This window comes from Miniopterus natalensis, chromosome X (assembly GCF_054644295.1).
Source record: "Miniopterus natalensis isolate mMinNat1 chromosome X, mMinNat1.hap1, whole genome shotgun sequence".
Taxonomy (NCBI): Eukaryota; Metazoa; Chordata; class Mammalia; order Chiroptera; family Miniopteridae; genus Miniopterus; species Miniopterus natalensis.
The window spans coordinates 22,277,308-22,301,033 of NC_142103.1; the positions used below are offsets into that span (position 1 = coordinate 22,277,308).

Sequence of the window (23,726 nt, forward strand, 5' to 3'; positions counted from 1 at the left end):
GCTTATGGAAGGTGACCTCCACGTTTTGCTCTCAGGATCATTTTTTAAAAGTCTCTGGGCTTTTAAAAGATCTATCTATCTATCATCTATCTATCTATCTATCTATCTATCTATCTATCTATCTATCTATCTATCTATCTATCTATCTATCATCTATCTATCATCTATCTATCTATCATCTATCTATCTATCATCTATCTATCTATCTATCATCTATCTATCTATCTATCTATCTATCATCTATCTATCATCTATCTATCTATCTATCTATCTATCTATCTATCTATCTATCTATCTATCTATCTATCTATCATCTATCATCTATCATCATCTATCTATCATCTATCTATCTATCTATCTATCTATCTATCTATCTATCTATCTATCTATCTATCATCTATCTATCTATCTATCTATCTATCTATCTATCTATCATCTATCATCATCTATCTATCATCTATCTATCTATCTATCTATCTATCTATCATCATCTATCATCATCTATCTATCATCTATCTATCATCTATCTATCTATCTATCATCATCTATCTATCATCTATCTATCTATCTATCATCTATCTATCTATCTATCTATCATCTATCTATCATCATCTATCTATCATCTATCTATCATCTATCTATCTATCTATCTATCTATCTATCTATCTATCTATCATCTATCTATCTATCTATCTATCTATCTATCTATCTATCTATCTATCATCTATCTATCTATCTATCTATCTATCTATCTATCTATCATCTATCTATCATCTATCTATCTACCTATCATCTATCTATATCTATCTATCTGTCCATCATCTATCTATCTATCTATCTATCTATCTATCTATCTATCTATCTATCATCTATCTATCTATCTATCTATCATCATCTATCATCATCTATCTATCATCTATCTATCTATCTATCTATCTATCTATCATCATCTATCTATCATCATCTATCTATCATCTATCTATCATCTATCTATCTATCATCATCTATCTATCATCTATCTATCTATCTATCTATCTATCTATCTATCTATCTATCTATCTATCTATCTAATCTATCTATCATCATCTATCTATCATCTATCTATCATCTATCTATCTATCTATCTATCTATCTATCTATCTATCATCTATCTATCTATATCTATCTATCTATCTATCATCTATCTATCTATCTATCATCTATCTATCTATCTATCTATCTATCTATCTATCTATCTATCTATCTATCTATCTATCTATCATCATCTATCTATCATCTATCTATCTATCTATCTATCTATCTATCTATCTATCTATCTATCTATCATCTATCTATCATCTATCTATCTATCATCTATCTATCTATCATCTATCATCTATCTATCTATCTATCTATCTATCTATCTATCTATCTATCTATCATCTATCTATCATCATCTATCTATCATCTATCTATCATCTATCTATCTATCTATCTATCTATCTATCTATCTATCTATCATCTATCTATCTATCATCTATCTATCATCTATCTATCTACCTATCATCTATCTATATCTATCTATCTGTCCATCATCTATCTATCTATCTATCTATCTATCTATCTATCTATCTATCTATCTATCTATCTATCTATCTATCTATCTATCATCTATCATCTATCTATCTATCTATCATCTATCTATCTATCTATCTATCTATCTATCTATCTATCTATCTATCATCTATCTATCTATCTATCTATCTATCTATCATCTATCTATCTATCTATCTATCTATCTATCTATCTATCTATCATCTATCTATCTATCTATCATCATCTATCTATCATCTATCTATCTATCTATCTATCTATCTATCTATCTATCTATCTATCTATCATCTATCTATCATCTATCTATCTATCATCTATCTATCTATCATCTATCATCTATCTATCTATCTATCTATCTATCTATCATCTATCTATCATCATCTATCTATCATCTATCTATCATCTATCTATCTACCTATCATCTATCTATATCTATCTATCTGTCCATCATCTATCTATCTATCTATCTATCTATCTATCTATCTATCTATCTATCTATCTATCATCTATCTATCATCTATCTATCTATCTATCTATCTATCTATCTATCTATCTATCATCTATCTATCATCTATCTATCTATCTATCTATCATCTATCTATCTATCTATCTATCTATCTATCATCTATCTATCTATCTATCTATCATCTATCTATCTATCTATCTATCTATCTATCTATCTATCTATCATCTATCTATCTATCTATCTATCATCTATCTATCTATCATCTATCTATCTATCTATCTATCTATCTATCTATCTATCTATCTATCATCTATCTATCATCTATCATCTATCTATCTATCTATCATCTATCTATCTATTATCTATCTATCTATCTATCTATCTAGCTATCTATCTATCTATCTATCTATCTATCTATCTATCATCTATCTATCTATCTATCTATATCTATCTATCTATCTATCTATCTATCTATCATCTATCTATCTATATCATCTATCATCTATCTATCTATCTATCATCTATCTATCATCTATCTATTTATCATCATATCTATATCTATCTATCTATTATCTATCTATCGTCTATCTATCTATCATCTATCTATCTGTCATCTATCTATCTATCTATCTATCTATCTATCTATCTATATCGTCTACCTATCATCTATCTATCTATCATCTATCTATCTATCTATCTATCTATCTATCTATCTATCTATCTATCTATCATCTATCTATCTATCTATCTATCATCTATCTATCTATCTATCTATCTATCTATCTATCTATCTATCTATCATCTCTATCTATCTATCTATCTATCTATCTATCTATCTATCATCTCTATCTATCTATCTATCTATCTATCTATCTATCTATCTATCATCTATCTATCTATCTATCTATCTATCTATCTATCTATCATCTATCTATCTATCTATCTATCTATCTATCTATCTATCTATCATCTATCATCTATCTATCTATCTATCATCTATCTATCTATCTATCATCTATCTATCTATATCTATCTATCTAATCTATCTATCTATCTATCTATCATCTATCTATCTATCTATCTATCTATCTATCTATCTATCATCTATCTATCATCTATCTATCTATCTATCTATCATCTATCTATCATCTATCTATCATCTATCATCTATCTATCTATCTATCATCTATCTATCTATCATCTATCTATCTATCTAATCTATCTATCTATCATCTATCTATCTATCTATCTATCTATCATCATCTATCTATCATCTATCATCTATCATCTATCTATCTATCATCTATCATCTATCTATCTATCTATCTATCTATCTATCTATTTATCATCTATCTATCTATCATCATCTATCATCTATCTATCTATCTAATCATCTATCATCATTTATTCTTCTCTGTGAATATTTTAGCCCTCTGAGTAGGTTACTATGACCTCTCCCAGGAAATAAGTTATTCTTCCATTTTACTCTCTAGTTATCATCCTTGTGGAGAAAATATAGAAAGAAATAAAGTGTAGAAGAGGAAATTTAGAGTAGAATTATGTGTATGCACTTGTATATGTGTTTGTGTGTGAGTGTGTGTGTATACAAGGGGAGGAGATAAGAAAGTTTGAAGTGAAGAGAAAAAGTACCCAGCTCTGCTGGGGTGATGACACTGGAATAGCCTAAGGGATGAGATCATGGAATTCTTTTTCAAGAATATATGAGATTATGCCCCCCCAACATGATTGCAAAATAATAACAACAACAACAAATTAATAGGTCACATCTTATTGTGCACCAGTTACCCTGTTAAATGTCTTATAAACATTATTTTATTTATACCTTACAGCTCTGTGAGGTAGGCATTATCATTCCCATTTTGCAGATGGACAAATGGATGCTTAGAGTGATTAAGTAACTAGCCCCAGGTCACAGAGTTAATGTCACAGTTCAGATTGAAACCAAGCAACCAGCTCAACAGCCTATGATTTAAACATTATACTCCATTCTCCTGAATGGATGATGGTAGATGGACCCTTAATCCCCCCATAAAACAATATTTACTAAAAGCTCCTCAGAGTATCTGTATATTTTTTTACTTTTTTTTCATCCTTATGATAGATATTATGGGTCCCCATTCTACAGTAAAGAAAAGTTAAGAAAGAGAAGTATGGAAAATTACTCAAGGTTCTCCAGCTAGGCAACAACGGGGCAGAATTAGAAGACAGTATTCCTCATATTGCAACATATAAATATATCAAGTCAACATGTTGTATTCCTTATACTTAGACAGCGTTATCTATCAGTTATACCTGAATAAAATTGAAAAAATTAAAAACAAAACAAAACAAGATTCTTGACTCCCAGTCCAACAGGATGTGAACCTGAGGATCATCTCTTGGCCTGCTTCAATATCTCCTCTGCCTTGACATTCTGACAGCCATAGTTTAAGTTTGTGCAGGTAGATTTAGAGTTTCTCATACCCCACTGGTCACTGAGCCCAGCATTTCTTAGTGCTCAGCTCGTGTTCTGACCAAGTGGTTGGCAACATCTGGCCAGCTTCTCTTCACTGTCAGCTTGGGAAACCCTATTAACTCCCCCTCCCACCCCTTAGGAGTTCCCACTGGGCCCAAGCCACCATACTTGATTGTCTCCATTGTAGCAACTGTAGCTGTTCCCAGCCACTGCCCCAACCACAGTGTTATTTTGGAATTTCTAACTGAGTGTGAGCTGGAGTAAGTGAGGGGTTTTGATAGACTCCCTAAAAGCAATTAGTCAAATGAGAATTACTTATGTTCAATTTTCAAGTGGCTAATTTGGTGCTGGGGAATCTTCTTTAAAAGGTGTGGATGGTAGACATCTTAGTGTATCCTATAACTATTTAGCTAGATAGCTTAGCCAAGGGAGTTGCATTACCTCATGCTGAGAAAAGTCTTATCAAGGGGGTCCACCTGAGTTCTTTCTTTACCAGCTCAGATGTTTACTAAAATTAGAAGAAAGCCAAGGTGAGTTACTTTTTCCCATGTCAGCAGAAACAGTAAGGTGAATGCAGGCCAATGTGGGGTCTCTGCAGATTAGTGTGGTGCTTATGAGGTAAGGATCTTTGGCCCCCAACCCTTAGGACTGTGTGCCATGAATGCCTGTGTGTGTGTGTGTGTGTGTGTGTGTGTGTGTGTGTGTGTGTGTGTGTGTTTGGGTCTGCAGGGATGGGGGAAGAGGAAGAGGAGTGGCATGGCACATTTGGGAATGTGCAGTCCTTACAAATATGTGTGCTTGAACAAGTATCTCTTACAGACATAGGTGATGGTTGTGAAAATTTGGCTTCTCACAGCTGCATGTGACATGCATGTATAGGGGGCTGTGGTCATGAAGACTCTGTATGTGATCCTTGTGTGTGCAGAGAAAGGTTGTGAATATGAAAGCTCCTTTCATCTCTCGCTATACAAAACTGGGATCTTTCAGGGTCAGCATACTTAAATCTGGTGATAATAAATCAAGTTACAATGAAACTATGCACACCTCAAATTCTCAATGTGTCATTCTCTGAAATGTCTGTACATGAGTGAGTTGACCTTCCTGTGGGTTAGCAATGAGGGGAAAAAAAATAACTACATGAATATGGGAGATGGAAACTGACAATGAGCCCATGAAAAGACCTTTAAGAAAAGGACAGGAATAGCTGGCTCATTAAGTACCTAGGCCCTGAGTTGCCAGGGAGCTGAACCAAACTATGTCATTTTCTTGACAATTGAGCCAAGACACCTACCTCCTTTGTCCTCCATTTCAGTAATCAAGAGAAAGGAAAATGGAGCAAAATTGCCCTTCCCACCAGATAAAATGTACAAGTCCTCCATGCCTCTTTTCTTTTCTAAAAAGTATCTGTGAGTACCAGCCTAACCTGGGATCAGCACTTGGCAGTCTTCCTTTTGTTTTTCATTATCTTCATTTGATCTACATCAGTATATTCAAAGGGGCATGGGGGGGGGGAGAATGAAATGCAATACTACGAGCTATCTGAATCACTTCTGACTGTTTCTGCAAATAACAGGAGCACTGGCTACAAGTAGAGCAATGAATGGATTATCTTGCACCTAGAGATCTGGGCCCCTAAAGAATCAAGCTTGGCTGAAAAACAGAGTTGCTCACATAATGTTCCTTTTTTGCTTGTAGTTACACAAATACAACCTCATTTAATGGTCTTCAAGAGCCTTGATCCAAATTTTTACAAGCTTGGACAAGTTGCTGGATGAAAAATGCCAACATGGTGGCCAAAAAGAAATGTGTTACTCCTTACTTTCTAGAGCAAGCAATTATAACAAATGCAACACTGGGCTTCTTAAACTTTTTTGTGCTATGAACTCCCACTCCTCATGACAGTCTGATGAAAAGAATAAATCCCTCTCAGAACAATGTTTATAATTGTATAAAATTAAGTATATAAGATTAGCAAGGAAACTAGCTAAATCGAAATAACTATTATTAAAAATTTTGTGATATAGTCATATATGAACTTATTTATTAACATTTTAAATAAGCTTTAGAAGTGGATCTCATAACTAATGTAATTTCAAAATATTCTTCAGCAAAACCGATATTTCAAGACACTGGCAAAAGCTGTAATGTTATAATGTTGTAGTGTTATAAGAAAAATATGTGATTTCTATTGGTGACTAAGTCACAACCACTGCTAATACTACTATGGTTTATTCCCTACATTTGTAATGGACGAAGAAACTAAATTTCAGTTAGATATTAGTAAAACCAGAAATGTGCTTTTTTCCCATCCAGGTTCATAGACCCCCTGAATGCTATCCACAGATGCCTAAATGGTTAAATGAGAGAGAGAGAGAGAGACAGAGAGAGAGAAAAAGATACAGACACACAAGAGCCAAAACTGAAAATAAGGTTGCAATAGTAACCCCCAAATGAAAGAATTATCTGACCACTGCTAAAAAGTCAAAGAAGGCTGAGAATGATGAAGACAATGATTATATTATAGACAAAAAGGAACAATAATAACAAGTACACAATCAAACAAGCAACAACAAAAGAAAAAGCTACTTCAACCCCTGAGTTGGTTCACCAAATGTTTAGAAATCAGAACTGATTCAGCTATAAACATTTACAGTCACTGCAGTAACTGAGCATGATGATGGGCCAGCATCAATCAAAAAGGCTTGAAATATATTTTGCTACTCTGTTCTCTGTTCAAAGGAGCCCTTCATTGATTTCCCTCTCTCTGCAGGAAGAAACTTAAATCTTAGATTGGCCTCCAGGTATTTCTAGTACTCAGCTCAAGTAGTTAATCACCCTTTGCTCTATACTCCCTCAGCCCTTTCTGTCGACTTCCAATCTAGTATTTATTACTGTATTTTAGTTCCCCATTTCACATATCTATTTCTCCCACTAGACTGTGAACTCCCTAAAAATAAGAGCTATGCTTTATTTGTCTCACAGTAGGTAATCAATTTGCATGCATATGCTAATGAGTGAAATGTCTTGCTTCCAATGTATGAGCCACTTCAAACAACTGGCTTTGACCACATTACTAGTTCACTTCGCAGTTTGGTTGGGACAAGGGTAAGGGTGGGTCCTTGGAGTTAGTTATCAGTTGCCAAAATTATAAAAGGGTGGAGAGAGTTGAGCTGACTACAAACTGGCTTGTAGCTTAGATTTTCACAGTGAAAATTAATGTCATTTAAATTTATTGAAACTAAGTTATGATACAGCATTTGCACCACTGTTGGGCATATTTAAAACCTAATGAAAGTAGTGGGAAATGAGCAGGAAGTATTACATGATGTCTTGAACTTCAAAGAAAATCAGGAAACAAGCAGCTCAACTTGAGGTTTTTTGTTTATCTCAGTCCATTTTTCCATCCAACCATCCATCCTTCTATCCGCCTGTCCATTCATCCTTCTATTCATCCAACCAACATCCCTTCAACTATATATCCAACATCGATCTATCTGTTCATATATGATCTATCCATACATAAATCATCCCTTCATCCATTCACCCACCATCTATTTAGCCAACAGAATGGAAATTTTATCTTCTTGGAATCTTAAAGAAATTAACTCTATAGTTAATCTAGCTCTTAAACTGAGTGTCATGTGGAAATTCTGGTGGGGAGTATTGAAATCTGGTATTTAACAATTGTTGAGTTGAACTAAGTAGCCTCTCTCTTTAAAAGCTTCCTAGATCTTTTCAGCCCTGCCCTTCCTTTCACTGCAGATTCCCAATAATTCTCACACATAAATCCTGTCACCCTTCTATACAAAGTTTCTCCTAAATAAAAACTGGTAAGAATGTGTGTGTGTGGGGGCTTCCTCCTCAACATGAAGGTAGAAATTCTGCTGTAGTCTTTTGATAGCTGTGGAGAAATGACTAGGAGGTTTTAGGGAGGATATAACAAAAGGAACCTTGCCTTAAAACTCACATCTGCCCCTTAAAACTCCCTAAGCCTTCACAGGCTCCCAATTTTTTAGGGACAGTACCAGAGAACAATCAACAGGAGATCAAGAATAAAACAAACATCTGAAAGCTATATGGAAGCTTGTTTCTCCACTAAGCCAAGCTTCCAAAGCAAGTGTGCTGAGATTTCCATGCAAAGAGAGCAGGGAAGCATGAGATGGTGCTGTAACTTATTTCCTGATTGGCATCAGTCTGCAATTGCTAAAAGAAAAGAATTAATCAGCCAAATAAAGTCAAGTGAGATATATTGCCCAAAGAGGGCTAGCAGCCTTCCTCCCATCCCCAGGAAAGGGCCTTCACTGTCTGCTCCTTGGGGCATGCCTATTCCATACTCTTATTTATTTTTATTTCCTTTTGTGTATATTCTATAGATCTTTTTTGGTTTCCATGGGGATTACACATAACCTAAAGTTATAACAATCTATCTCTAATTGATATCAACTTAAATTCAGTCACATACATACAAAAACTCTGCTTTTTTACAGCTCTGCCTACTCCCCATTTTATGTTATTGATGTCACAAATAACATCTTTATGAATTGTGTACCCATTGACATAGATTTATACTTTTAATGCACTTGCCTTTTAAATTCTTTAGAATACAAAGTGGAGTTAAAAATTACAACAATGATGTTTTTCTATTTGTCCATGTATTTACCTACACTGGAGAACTTTATCTTTTCATATGGCTTCATATTGCTGTCTAGCATTCTCTTATTACAACTTGAAGGACTTCCTTTAGCATTTCTTTCAGGGCAGGACTAGTAGGAATAAACACCCTCAGCTTTTGTTTGTCTTGTACTTGTCTTAATATCTTCCTGATTTTTGAAGGGCAGTCTTTCTAGATATAGAATTCTCGGTTGACAGTTTATTTTACTTTTAGCATTTAAAATATGTTACCCCACTATCTTCTGGCCTACAAGGTTTCTGCTGAGAAATCGCCTTATGATTTTATGGGGGAATCTCTTACATATGACAAGTCTCTTTTCTCTTGTTGCTTTCAAGATTCTCTTTGCCATTCTCTTTTGACTGTTTGATTATAATGTGCCTTTATGAGGGTCATTTGGGGGTTACCCTACTTGGAGTTTATTGAACCTCTTATATTTGTATATCTATGACTTTCCTCAAATTTGGGAAATTTTTAGCCATTATGTCTTTAAATGATCTCTCTGCCCCTTTCTCTCTTCTCCTTCTGGAATTCCTATAACATGCATACTGTTGTGTTTATGGTAACCCATAAGTCCCATAGGCTCTGGTCACTTTTATTCATTCTTTTCTTTTTGCTCATCAGACTATAACTTCAAATGATCTGTCTTCAACTTTGCTGAGTCTTTCTTCTGCTTGTTTGAAATTGCCCTTGAAATCCTCTAATGAAGTGTTCAATACACTTATTTTATTTTTCAGGCTCAGAATTTCTGTCTGGTTCTTTTTCATAATTTCTGAGTCTATTGATATTCTAATTTTGTTCATATATTGTTTTTATGATGTTTTGGAATGTCATGCTGCCGTAATAAAATACCATAGACTCAATGGATTAAACAATAGAAATGTATTTTCTCACACTTCTGGAGGCTGGAAATCTGAGCTCATGGTGCCCACATGCCTTGGTTCTGGTGAGAACTGCCTTTTTGGCTTGCAAATGACCATGTTCTTGCTGTGTCCATACATGATAGAGAGAGAGAGAGAAAGCATGAGCAAGCTCTCTCGAGTTTCTTCTTATGAGGGCACTAATCCAATCATGACAGCCCCATCTACATGACTTCATTTAAACCCAATTACATTGCAAGCATCCTATCTCCATGTACCATCACACTGAGGGGGTTAGGATTCAATATATGAACTGGGGAGGGGAGGACAATTAAGTCTATAGCATATTATTTCCTTTAGTTCTTTGTATTTTCCTTTACCTCTTTAAACATACAGTGAAAACTCGGTTCTCGAACTTAATTCATTCCAGAAGGCTGTTTGAGAAGCGATTTGTTGGAAAACAGAATCATTTTTTTCCCATTAGAAATAATGTAAATTGAATTAATCCATTCCAGACTGATGACAAATGATTCTGTTTAAGGCTTTCTTTTTTAAAATTTATCTTTATTGTTGAAAGTATTACAGATGTCCCCTTTGTTCCCCTATTGATTCTCCCCCCACCACGTATCTGTCCTCCCAGGCCTTCTCCACACTATTGTCTGTGCCCATGGGTTACGCACATATGCATACAAGTTTTTGATTAATCTCTCCCCACCCACTTCCCCACCCCTGCCTTCCCTTCAGATTCATCAGCCTGTTCCATGCTTCTATGTCTCCAGGTTTATTTTGTTCACCAGTTTCTTTTGTTCATTAGATTCCACATATGAGTGAGATCATGTCATCCTCCATGTATTTGAATGCTTTTGAGTGTTTTAACTATATGTTGATTTCTAATTTCATGCCACTGTGGTTTGAGAAGATGCTTGATATGATTTCAGTCTTCTTGAACTTGTAGAGACTTGTTGTGTGTCCTAACATGTGGTCTATTTTTGAGAATGACCCATATGCACTTGAGAAAAATGTATATACTACAGCTTTGGGGTGAAATGTTCTGTAAATGTCAATTAAATCCATCTGATCTAGTGTGTCATTTAGAGTCACTGTTTCCTTGTTGATGTCTTGTCTGGAAGATCAATCCAATGAAGTCAGTGGGGTGCTAGTCTCTTACTATGACTGTGTTGCTGTTGGTACCGCCCTTAAAGTCCTCCAGAAGATTTTTTATATATTTAGGTGCTCCAATGTTGGGTGCATATATAATTACCAAGGTTATATCCTCTTGTTGGATAGAACTCTTTAGTATTATGTAGTGACCTTTCTTGTCTCTAGTTATGGCCTTCTTTTGAAGTCTATTTTGTCAGATATGAGTATTGCTATCCCAGCTTTTTTTTTTTCATTTCCATTTGCATGTAAAAATTTTTTCATCCCTTCACTCTCATCCCATGTGAGTCTTTTGTTCTGAGGTAGGTCCCTTATAGATAGCATATATTTGCATCAGATTTTCTAATCTATTCAGCTACCCTATATCTTTTGATTGGAGCATTTAATCCATTTACATTTAAGGTGATTATTGATAGGTGCTTATTTATTGCCATTTAAATTCTTTATGCCTATGTTTCTCTCTATATATATTTCTTATTATTACAGCAGTCCCTTGACCATTTCTTGCAATGATGGTTTCGTGGTGATAAACTTCTTTTGCCTTTTTTTCTTCCGACTAGGAAACTCTATTTCACCATCTATTTTGAATGATAGACTTGCTGGATAGAGTATTCTTGGTTTCAGATCCTTTTTTTTATTACATTGAATACTTCATGCCATTCCCTTCTGGCCTGTACAATTTTTTTTTTTTTTTTTTTTAAATATTACAAATGTCCCTTTATCTCCCCAATGACCCATTCCACCTGGTCCTAGCCCCCTCCCCAGTCCCTCTCCACACCATTGTCTGAGTCCTTGGGTTGTGCATATATGCATATAAATTCTTTGGTTACTCTCTCCCCCTCCACTCACCTTCCCTCCTCCCTCCCTCTGACATTCATCAGTCTGATCTATGCTTCCATGTCATTGACTCTATTCTGTTAATCAGTTTATTAAGTTCTTTAGATTCCACATATAAGTGAGACCGTGATGTTTGTCATTCTCTGCCTGGCTTATTTCATTTAGCATAATTTTCTCCAGGTCCGTCCATACTGTCCCAAAGGGTACAAGAACCTTTTTCTTTACAGCTGTATAGTATTCCATGGTGTATACGTCCCATAGCTTTTTTACCCACTCATCTACTGATGGGCACTTGGGCTGTTTCCAGATCTTAGCTATTGTAAATTGGGCTGCTATAAACATAGGGGTCATATATTCTTTCTGATCAGTGTTTTCAGATTCTTAGGATATATTCCTAGAAGTGGGATCACTGGGTCAAAAAGCAGCTCCATTTTTAATTTTTTGAGGAGCCTCCATACTTTTCCCATAGTGGGTGCACCAGTCTGAATTCCCACCAGCAGTGTGCTAGGGTTCTCCTTTCTCCACATCCTCGCCAGCACAAGTCGTTTGTTGATTTGTTGACAGTAGCGATTCTTACAGGTGTGAAGTGATAACCCATTGTGGTTTTAATTTGCATCTCTCTGATGATTAGTTGCATTGAGCATTTTCTCATATGTCTCTTGGCCATCTGGATGTCCTCTTTGGAGAACTATCTATTCAGGTCCTTTGCCCATTTCTTAATTGGATTATTTGTTTTCCTCTTGCTGAGTACTATGAGTTCTTTGTACACTTTGGAAATTAGCCCCTTATCAGATACATCCTTGGCAAATATGTTTTCCCAGACCCTGGGATTCCTTTGTATTTTGAGGCTGTTTTCTTTTGCTGTGCAGAAGCTTTTTAGTTTGATGTAGTCCCATATGTTTATTTTTTCTGGCCTGTAAGGTTCTTGATGAGAAAGCTCCTGAGAGCCTTATGGAAGCTCCTTTGTAGGTAACAAATTACTTTTCTCTTGCTGCCTTTAAGATTCACTCTTTGTCAACTTTTGGCATTTTAATTATGATGTATCTAGGTATGGGTCTCTTTGGGTTCTCCTTGTTTGGGACACTCTGTACCTCCTGACCTTGTGTGACTTTTTCCTTTACCAGGTTAGGGAAGTTTTCTGCCATTATTTCTTCAAACATGTTCTCTATCCCTTGGTCACTTTCTTCACTTTGTGGCATTCCTATGATGCTAATATTGTTATATTTTATGTTGTCCCACAGCTCCCTTAAACTGTCCTCTTGTTTTTAAAAAGTTTTTTCTTTTTGGTTCTCTGATTAAATGTGTTTTTTTCTACCCTGTCTTCTAATTCACTGATCCGATCATCAGTTTACTGTAATCTGCTGTTTATTCCTTCCAGTGTATTCTTTATTTCTACGATGTCATGCTTAATTTCTTTCATAGTTTCTGTATGTATCTTTTTCATGCTGTTGAGCATCCTTACAATAAATATTCTGAAGTCTATATCTGATATATTGCTTATCTCCATTTCATTTATCTCTTCTTCTGGAGAATTCTCTTTTTTGTTCATTTGGGGTTTGTTTTTTGTCTCCCCATTTTGGCTGCCTGTTTGGGTTTGTTTCTATGTATTAAGTAAATCTGATAGGAGTCCCAGTCTTTTGGGATGGTCTCTGATGCAGATCAATGTCAGATGCTGTTTGTAATTGTCCTTGAGTACTCTGTTTGGAGCTCTCAGTGATTCACAGCTTGTGGCTCCCTCTCCTGAGGCTGGGCGCATTTGGAAAGGACCAAGATGTGCATCAAGGTCAGCTTTTCCTAGCCCCGGGTTTAGAAGCAGATCAGGCAAAGACTGAAAGAAGCTGGAGATCCATCTCTGTATGCAGGCTGATTGTTAGTCCCTTAATGAGCCTCAGGTTATAGACCATAGCAAGGCATAAACTACATAGGATAGGGTGAGAGGTTTTCCGACAGGGTGGGGCAATTGCTTTCCTGCCAGGCAAAGCTGTCTGGATGGTAAAGGTCTGCCTAAGATGCCCTCTGCAGTAGGCGGGAATGACTCAGCTCAGGAATCCAAGTTTTATTCCCAGAGCCAGCGTCCCTGGATTCTCACACAACTCTAGTCCACTCTGCCCTCCCTCTGCAGGAGCCCAAGGTGAGTGCCCGCACATGAAAATTTTGTGCTTTGGTTCTTTAAGAAGGTGCCTGCATTTCCAGCTGTCTCTCCTTGGCAGACAGACAGCCCTGCTGTTTTTCATAACCAGTTGTTATATGTAAACTTTTCTCAGTTCTGCTGCTCTGGACTGGGAGCCCAGCTTGGGATTTAGGCCCCAAAGTTCTCAGTGGGAACCCCCACAGCTGAGATATCCCTTCAAACCTTCACCTGTTGTCTGTGGGTGTCCAGCCAGCCCTCTCATGCCTCCACCCTTCCTACCAGTCTCTATGCAGTCAGTCTCCATTTTATTTCCTTGGTCATGAGAGCTCTCTCCAGCTAGTCTTCAGTTGATTATTCAGGATGTTTTTTCTGTATTTTAGTTGTAATTCCAGTTTGGTCCTGGGAGAATGTCAGTGTAGCTTCCACTTAAATCCTCTGCCATCTTGGAATCCTCTTAACCTTTCTTATATACAGTACATGTCTAGTATACTGTTTAATTTATAAATAAACACTTCTTTTTTTAAATTTATTGAACCACCCATATTAGCCTTAAACAAAATTTTTCATATATCACTGCTTCTGAAATGCTATCATCAGCTAACTACTTTTTGTTTATCCAAATCAACCACAGTTTTTCTACCTCTTCAATTGCCTGTGATGTTTTGTGAGCATTTCCACACCCTTAGCAACATTAGCACCCTTGATGGCCTTTTTATGTTTTAAAATTGTGCTAATGGCTTGGCTTCCACATCAACAAAAGCATTCTCTCCATTGTTTGTTGCCTGACAGATGCTTTTTGGTCAATCTGAGATATCAGCATGAAAGGGTTGTCAGGTGAGAAATGGAAGTTTTGGTCAACAACCGAGATATTTTTTCTTGAACAACTTGGTCGAGAACCAAGTCGTTTGAGATAGTTGACATTCGAAAACTGAGGTTTGACTCTATCTATATAAAACAGTTATTTTAAAATTTTATCTAGTAAGCCTAATGTGTGTCAATTCTTCAATGATGGTTTCTAGAGATGTATTTTGTTCCTTGTATTGGGCTAGTTTTTCCTGTGTTTTTGTATCTTGTGATTTTTTTTTTTTTTCCAAAATTGGGCATTTGAAAAGGCAGCCACTTCTTCCAGTTTGTCCAGACTACTATAGAAGACCTTCAATAATTAGCAGGCCACTGAGCCTTGGAGTCAGTCCAGGGTGAAAGTTTTTAATTTCTTTTTGGGTCCTTTTGGGGCATGCATCCTATCTGGGCTTGTGTTTGTATATTTTTTATTTCCTCCAGCTGCTTTTATTTTTATTTTTTCTTATTGACTTATTTTAAGATTTTTAATTTATTTTTTAGAGAGAGAGGAAGGGAGAGACAGAGAGAGTGAGAGCAAAACATCGATATAAGAGGGAGACATCCATCTGCTGCCTCCTGCATGTCCCACACTGAGGATCAAGCCCACAAGTCAGGCATGTACCCTGACTGGGAATTTAACCAGCAAATTTTTAGTGCATGGGACAATGCCCAACCCATTGAACCACACTGGCCAGGGCTATTTTATTTAGTTTTTAGAAGAGTTTCCCTAACTCGGTTTAATATGTTTATGGGATAAAAGACAATTGAATAAAATTTTACATAAATATAAGAAAGTTATTTTACTAAAAACTTTTATGTCAGAGCACAGAAGCATATATTAAATCTATACATTTTTATTTTTTTAATCTTCACTCAAGGATAGCTTTTTCATTGCTTCTCAGAGAGAATGGAAGGGGGAGAGAGAGAGAGAGAGAGAGAGAGAGAGAGAGAGAGAGACATTGATGTTCATCAATTGGTTGCCTCCTACACGTGCCCCAACCAAGGCCAGGGATCAAGCCTGCAACAGAGGTATGTGCCCTTGGCTGGAATTGAACTGGGACCCTTCAGTCCTCAGTCCAATGCTCTAACCACTGAGCAAAACCGGCTAGGGCTAAATCCATACATTTTTAGACACATTCTTCTCCAGTACTCTGTCAAAATTGTTTTTCTTAGTATTTACAACTATAGTTGAGAAATCTGATGTTAGCTTGAATCTTTTTCTTATCTAAGTAACTATTTTTGTTTTTAGAATTGGATTCTTCTCTTTACAGAATTTTGACAAGGATTTATCTATATGTGCATTTTCTTTTAATATTCTTGTTCAGAAACCTGGTGGGCACTTTTCATTTAATGACTCAAAACCATCTTAAGCTGAATTACTTGTTGTTGGTTTTAAAAATTATTTACTGTGTAAATTAATGCACTTTCCTTGTGGCACTTGTTCCTCTAGCTGCTTATAAGTGTCTTAAGTTCTCAGAGTCTCACTCCTGCTTCTTTAAGGGACATTAGATATTGTATTGCATACCTTTGCCCATAATCTCCTGCTTCCAGGCATCCAGAGGTCTGAAGTTCTGTAATTTTCACATGTTGCAGCACCTACCATTACCTTCATGGCTTTAAGCCCAAGTTCCAAACTATGCTGCCATTCCCCATCTGAGCTCTGAGTCAGGTGAGACAGAAACCAGTTCCTTGGGTAGGCACAGACAGGCCAGAACATTTCAAACAAGTTCCACTTTGCTCCTTCTATTCCAAGAGATGGAACTGGGGATTGGGCTGATTCCTTCCAAGCATGCTGCACTATACTGGGGAGGAGGTGAGGCAAAGGTGAATAAAATGCCATTATATTTCTTACCATTTTGAATGTAGCTTTTTCTTGATTGGGCATTTGCTTGGTGACTGTTGATCCATGACTGGTTTCCAGAGCTCCTATAAAGTTATTTTAACCAGTCCTTAGTTGTTGATTTGATGTTTCCATGAGGGCCTGGAGCTTCATATTCCACCATCTTGCTGATAGTCCCCATTTGCTCTTATTATTAATCATTGAATCTCCAATGGATGGCACATAGCAAGTGCTTAACAAATATTTGCTAAATTGAATTTTAATCTGACTTGCATTATTCATTATTGATTCAGATATATTAAACTTGAGTCCTCACCTAGATTGTAAATTCCCTAGGGTAGGAGACCATAACTTCTGCTGTGTTTACACAGAGTAGGTGTTCTCTATGTTTGCCTATGTTACTCAAAGTAAGTGTTTAGTAAGTATTTATTGATTTTATATAACTGAATTGGCTTTTAGCTCTTATGCTTGCTTTGCCTTTACCCAGAGTGAACAGCAAACTTAGATCTCATTAGATGGTACATAAATGGATTGGAGCCATATATTGTTCTCATCTCACTCTCAAGGTGTAAAAATGAATCTAGATCCAGCTTCTACTCTTCCCATGCCAAACTCATATTCATTTCCAGCCAAAAGCAGGGACTGCTATCCTTGTTGAATGTTTACTATTTGTCATTGTGAGTGCTAAAGGAAACACCAGTTTTAGAATAAAAGAAATGGTCAGAAACCCACATTTACCTCAAAAAGTCTCTGGGCAGATGCTTTAATCATTGTATCATAATCCATTTTTCTTACATTTCCCCTTCCTTCCTTCTTTCCTTCCTTCCTTCCTTCCTTCCTTCCTTCCTTCCTTCCTTCCTTCCTTCCTTCCTTCCTTCCTCCCTCCCTCCCTCCCTCCCTCCCTCCCTCCCTCCCTCCCTTCCTTCCTTCCTTCCTTCCTTCCTTCCTTCCTTCCTTCCTTCCTTCCTTCCTTCCTTCTGTTCCTTCTTACTTCCTTCTACAACTGTATATTGAACAACCACTACTGAACAAGAGCTGATGATGTTCATATGAAATGAGTAAGTTATGGACCTTCCCCAAAAGAATTCACTGAATAGTAATTGTACTGTGATTCTTCACTCTATCTGGAATAATGGTTACTCTTTGAAAGAATTCAAACATCTAATTATCTCCCTGGTAACAAAATCAACTTGGATCTTGTGATCTCTCACTTTGTACTCCAACATGCATGCGCGCGTACACACACACACACACACACATACACACACACTTAGGCAAACTATCAATGTTTCTCTTTTGGCTTCTCCATATCTCCATTCAGTTACCTTGGCAATCCCTCTCTCTGTCCCAGGCAACTAATACAGTCTTAATGATACCAGCTAACATTTATAGAGAGTTTGTGCTATGCGTGGCACAATGCCCCCCACCTGTTGCCACAGATGCTCTTCTTCCTGGCAGAACCCTGTGCTCTGTATTCACCCGTTTAACACACTATGTTTTATGGCCTAATTACAAATGGCTATCCTATTAGCTCCCAGTTAACTGGAAGAAGAATTTTGCTAAAGTACTCGTGGCTGATAAGTTTGATTATTGAACACTGGCTCAGTGAAAATTGAGCCTTGCTGATAGGGGCTTTGGAAGAATCACCTCTCAAGACACAGCGAATGATGGAGCAAACTGTTGTTACCTTTCACTGCATGTGTACTAGTCACTTTATCTTACTTTGTACACATTTAGTTACTTTTAGCTCTCTCAACAATTCTTTCAGTAGACACTCCACTGAACTCTGCTTTAGCTCACATCTTTATCTCCTCATGCCTGGGGTATCCTAATAACAACTAATATTTAACAATTGCTTACTAAATGCCAAACACTATGCTAGAGCAATGTAATCTTCATATAATCCTTTGAGATGAGTACTATTTTTGTTCCCATTTTACAGATGAGGGACTTGAGGCATGGTAAATAGAGTAAAAAAGCTAACAAGTAGCAAAGCCAGGACACAAACAGGAAATTTTGGATCCACATTTAATGATAAAACCATAGGCTTCTTTAGCTAGAAGGAGTACATAAAAACATAGTCCACAAAAATCTCTTCACTGAACAGCTTCTGTCTCCAATTTTTGTTTGAAGGATAAAGTCATCATAGCCCCAGGAAGAGAGTTCCTATGAAAAAAAAATAGCCAGCAAAGGTTCCTTGAAGTAAACAGGTGAATGTGCCTCAGACAGGAAGATAAAACAGCAGTAAGTATTTCAGTCTCAGGGACATGACATACGCAAATGTAAATAGTGGAGAATGCCTCAGTTGTGTGGGGAAGGCAGAGAGAAAAACAAACTGCTGGAGCAAAAGGTTCTTTTCCACAAAGGGGAGTTGGATGTTTGACACAAAAAGCATGTTATGTCCAGGTTAGTGCAGTCTTGAATGCCAAGCTAAGAGGTTAGAACCTCAGGAGTAGGCCAGTGGTTTTCACACTGTGTTTCCTGAGGCCCTTGAAAGAAGGGAGGCTCTGGGTCTTCTCTCCTCACTTCAACTAGACATACCTACATTTTTTTAGGCCATGTTTACTATTATCTGCTTTTCATTTGGGAGTTTTAACTACCCAGTATTTTCCTTGACAAAGGTGTTCCCCAGCTAATTGGAAACCAAAGATCAAACAAACAAATGAACAACTTTAATAATTACTACTCCAGGAAATGGAAAGCCTGTTATGGTTTTTGACCAAAGGTATGACATGACAAGAATGGTGTTTCAGAAGTATAATTCTGCTAGTAGAATGTAGGGTTAACTAGAGGAGATGACAATAAGTAGGGAGGTCTGCTGGGACCTTGTTGTAACAGTTTAAGGTGACTATGTCAGTGGCAGTGGAAATTATTAGAAAAAGTATAGATGGCCACAACAGTCCCAAAGTTGTACATAGAGCATGGTCAATACACTTTGATAACTGGCAGGGTGTGAGGTTTCAGGAAGGATTCAAGGTGTTACATCTCTAAGAATGACATTTCAGATGATAAGGAAAATATCTGGGGTCTGAAAGCCCATTCCAATGTGCCTCAAACCATTCTATGTTGGGTGAGCAGCACTCCTGACTCCTGAAAAGAGAAAGGTGGCTTCTCTTTGTGGAAAAGAAATTAAACTGACACATTCATCTTTAAGTGTGAGTTGGGCAAAATAAGGAACTATTTTTCAGGACACTCAGAGACCAGTTACCAGATATTCCAGTCTGACAACAAGAAAATCCCTTGGTGATCCTAAAAAAAAAAAAATGGTGAGAAACAAGCTTAGAGAAGAGAAATGTTCTTATAAGCCTGTACTGTGTGCACAGAGCAATAACTATTTTAGATTGAGCTCTAACAAATTGAGATTGGGAGCTACGGGGCAGCAACCAGATTTAATTCAATGGTCTCTAGAGCACCTAGCACATTGCTGGTGCTCAATCAGCGTTAAATTAACCATGGAAAGAAGCAAAGATGTGTATGCCTGGAGTAAAAGAGAAATTGGGTTAGGTCAAATGAGACTCAAGCAGAGGCCTAATGAGAAATGGAATTAAGATCTCATGTTACACCCCTCTTCCTTAAATTGAATGAACACTGAATAGATTATCCCAAATTCAAGGCTTAACCCTACTGTCAATTATGTATGTGACTTTGGACAAGTCATTTACCTCTAGAGGCCTAATTTTCTCTGTTGTCAAATGGGAGAGTGATTGCTGTTATACAAGGTTGCTGAAGAGTGGAATTAGACCATGAACATACTTTAAAAGGCATAAAGTATAATATATATGGCAAAGTATTTTGATACAGATCTTACATGTCTAGAAAATGGTATGTGAACAGAAATTTTTATAAATCAACCACATATTAACATCTTAACATTTTGTTATACAATTTTGAAAGAACCTTACAATGAAAATCCATGTCCCCACCATGTCCTTGATATTTAAAGGCACTATTCACCAATACTTATGCAAAAGATATCAGTAAAGCTAACTGATATTCCTCATTTTCTGTAATTTGTGCTTATCTTCCTATTCTGGACTCACTAGTCCCTTTTATTGTCTTGCAAAGGAATCTTTATCTGAGGTAGAAGCCAGAACATGTTTGCTGAGAACAAAATTTATTTTCTCTGTGCTACTCAAGGTTGAGCCTATGGTTTTCATGGCTAGAAAGGGCAGGAGAATAATTGGACCCAATCATTGAAGGAACAAATCTAAAGAATTTGGTCTAGTCTGATAAATTACAATTCACCTCTTCCTGGGATCCCACAAAAGAGAAGATAATATCTTTGGATACCTACTCTTTACAAAATTTTGTTTCAATTCATATCCTTTACTATGGGGCAATGCATTAATTACTGAAAAGACAAATGAAATGTGCTTAACAGATGAACAATAAACTTTTTGATAATAAAAGGTGGAATTAATAATGCTCTTTATGAATACCAGCCAAGCAACCTTGCCTTAGGTAAAGTAAAACTCATTGACCAGCAACATTCTCACCAACACTGGTAAATATGCCCAGAAGAATGAGGCTGCTGCCCTACTTCAGGGGAATGACCACAAAGTTGTAAACAACCTGAATGCTCATCGACAGATAAATGGCTGAATAAATCCTGGTATATTCATATTACACAGTCATTTGAAAGAATGAGCCAGATTTGTAACTACTGATATCCTGGGAAGTCTGTTATGTACTCTTTTTTAAAAATTTTATTGATTTTAGAGAGGAAAGAAGAGAGAGAGAGAGAGAGAGAGAGAGAGAGAGAGAGAGAGAGAGAGAGAAGGGAAACATTGATACAAGAGAGATATATCCATCAGTTGCCTCCCACACACGCCCTGACTGGGGATTAAACCTGCAACCTTGGCATGTGCCCTCACCAGGAATCAAACCAGTGACCTTCCAATGCATGAGAAGACACTCCAACCAATACACACTGGCCATGATTGTGATGTACTCTTAAGTGCAAAAGCCAAGCTGCAGGGAAATGTATATATCACAATCCCATTCTAGTACAAACAGCAGAATACCCTATAGATGTGCTCCATGTCTGCACATATTTACATATGCACAGGAAGGTTGTGGGAGGATTCCGACCCAGGCTGTTACTATTGCTTACTCTTCAGAGAGGGAAAGGATAGAGGAGTGCATTGCCCATGCATTATTTCACTGATGACACTGAACATGTGCAATATTTATCATTTCTGAAAGTTTACTAATCCTTTAATATAGTTTTTAAAAATTTATCTTTATTGTTGAAAGTAATACAGATGCCCCCCTTTTTTCTGCATTGACTCCTTCCAAATGCCCATCAGTAGATGAGTGGATAAAAAAGCTGTGGTATATTTACACCATGGAATACTATGCAGTTATAAAAAAGAAGGATGTCTTACCCTTTGTTACAGCATGGATGGACCTGGAGAGTATTATGCTAAGTGAAATAAACCAGTCAGAGAAAGAGAAAGACAAATATCACATGATCTCACCCACATGTGGAATCTAATGAACAAAATAAACTGGCAAACAAAATAGATCCAGAGACATAGATACATGGTACAGATGGACAGATCTCAGAGGGAACAGGGAGGATGCAGAAAGAAAGTAATCTCTAATATAGTTTTACATGGGACTTAGAAGACTGCTCCTATCTGCTGCTTCCTTGGCTTTTCTGTTCCCCTGTCCATCAAGTCTGCATTGAGGGATAATTAATACTATTTCTTGCTCAGAGACTCTTGCCTGCTTTGCTGCTAAAACAGTTACATACCAGAGCGTTGAAGGGTAAAGGGTGGTAGGACAAGTAGGCCTTTAACTAGGCTTCATCCCCTTGCCACTTCTCAGCATTCCTGGAAAACATAAAAAATCTACATGGGGGGTCAGACATGGCTGTGTACCTAAGCTACTCCTGTCTGAACAAGAGGCAGCTGTGTTTCAAAAATCACACCTTCATTTCAAGGAACTGGAAACTTGGCAAACCATGTGGTGAAGGAGCCCCAACTGCCTAAACTGCCTGCCACCTGCTGTTGCCTCTCTCTCCTTTTGCATTCTGCCTTTCCCCCAAGAATAAAGACCCAAATCACAAAAAGGGTCACCATCTTTCAAGCACCCACTATGAGGCAGGTACTGGCACTGTGCAAGGCATTTTCAAACATTTCATCCCAAGTTAATTTGTGTCACACCTTTGTAATAGGTAGTTTGAGATTTTGCAAAAATGGAATAGGCTGAAGACATCTTAGAAGGCTTTCACTGGGTTCATTTAATTCCCTGGTGTACCAAAGGCTAAAAATTTCTGCAGTGCTATTCCAAATACACTTGATGAAAGACACAGATATAGAGTTCAGAGAAGTTGACTAGAGCTTAAATATTCACACAGTCATGAAGAGCAGAAATAGTAATGGTTTGTCCAGGATTTGACTTAGCCAGAGAAATGTGTAGCTTACCTGGGTTATTACAGAGCACCCAAGGAGCTCTTGTTCCCCAACATGAAACACAATTCCAGAAAGCCATTATTCATGATATCGACTCCTGACATTGGCATAGCACTTTACATTTTGCAAAATTTTTCTCTGTGTGGTTTTATATCTTATATTCACAAATCTGAGGGAGATAAGACTAGAAAATTGTTCCAATTATATAGATGAAAAAACATCTATGGAAAACATCTCTATTCAAGGGTTTAGATGACCTGCCAAAGTCATAAAGCTAGGAAGTTCATAAGCCAGGACTAAAATCCATAAATCCATGTGTCAAATGAAGGAAGCTAGTGTATATGGTTGCTACACACTTTTTGTTCTTGTTCAACCAACTAATTTACACTTGTGATGGTATTATGGGGGGCATAGTATTTCTTAGTGGTATAAAACAT

General features: G+C 36.8%; 1 protein-coding gene across 1 annotated transcript in view; it reads right to left on the reverse strand.

The window, feature by feature from the left end:
* Positions 1-23,726, reverse strand: part of PAK3 (p21 (RAC1) activated kinase 3) — a 258,885-nt gene that overhangs the window by 171,021 nt on the left and 64,138 nt on the right. Inside the window, exon 3 of the mRNA XM_087829418.1 lies at positions 22,629-22,707. The gene's annotated coding sequence lies outside the window, so the exon portion shown is untranslated. The remainder of the gene's footprint in view (positions 1-22,628; positions 22,708-23,726) is intronic.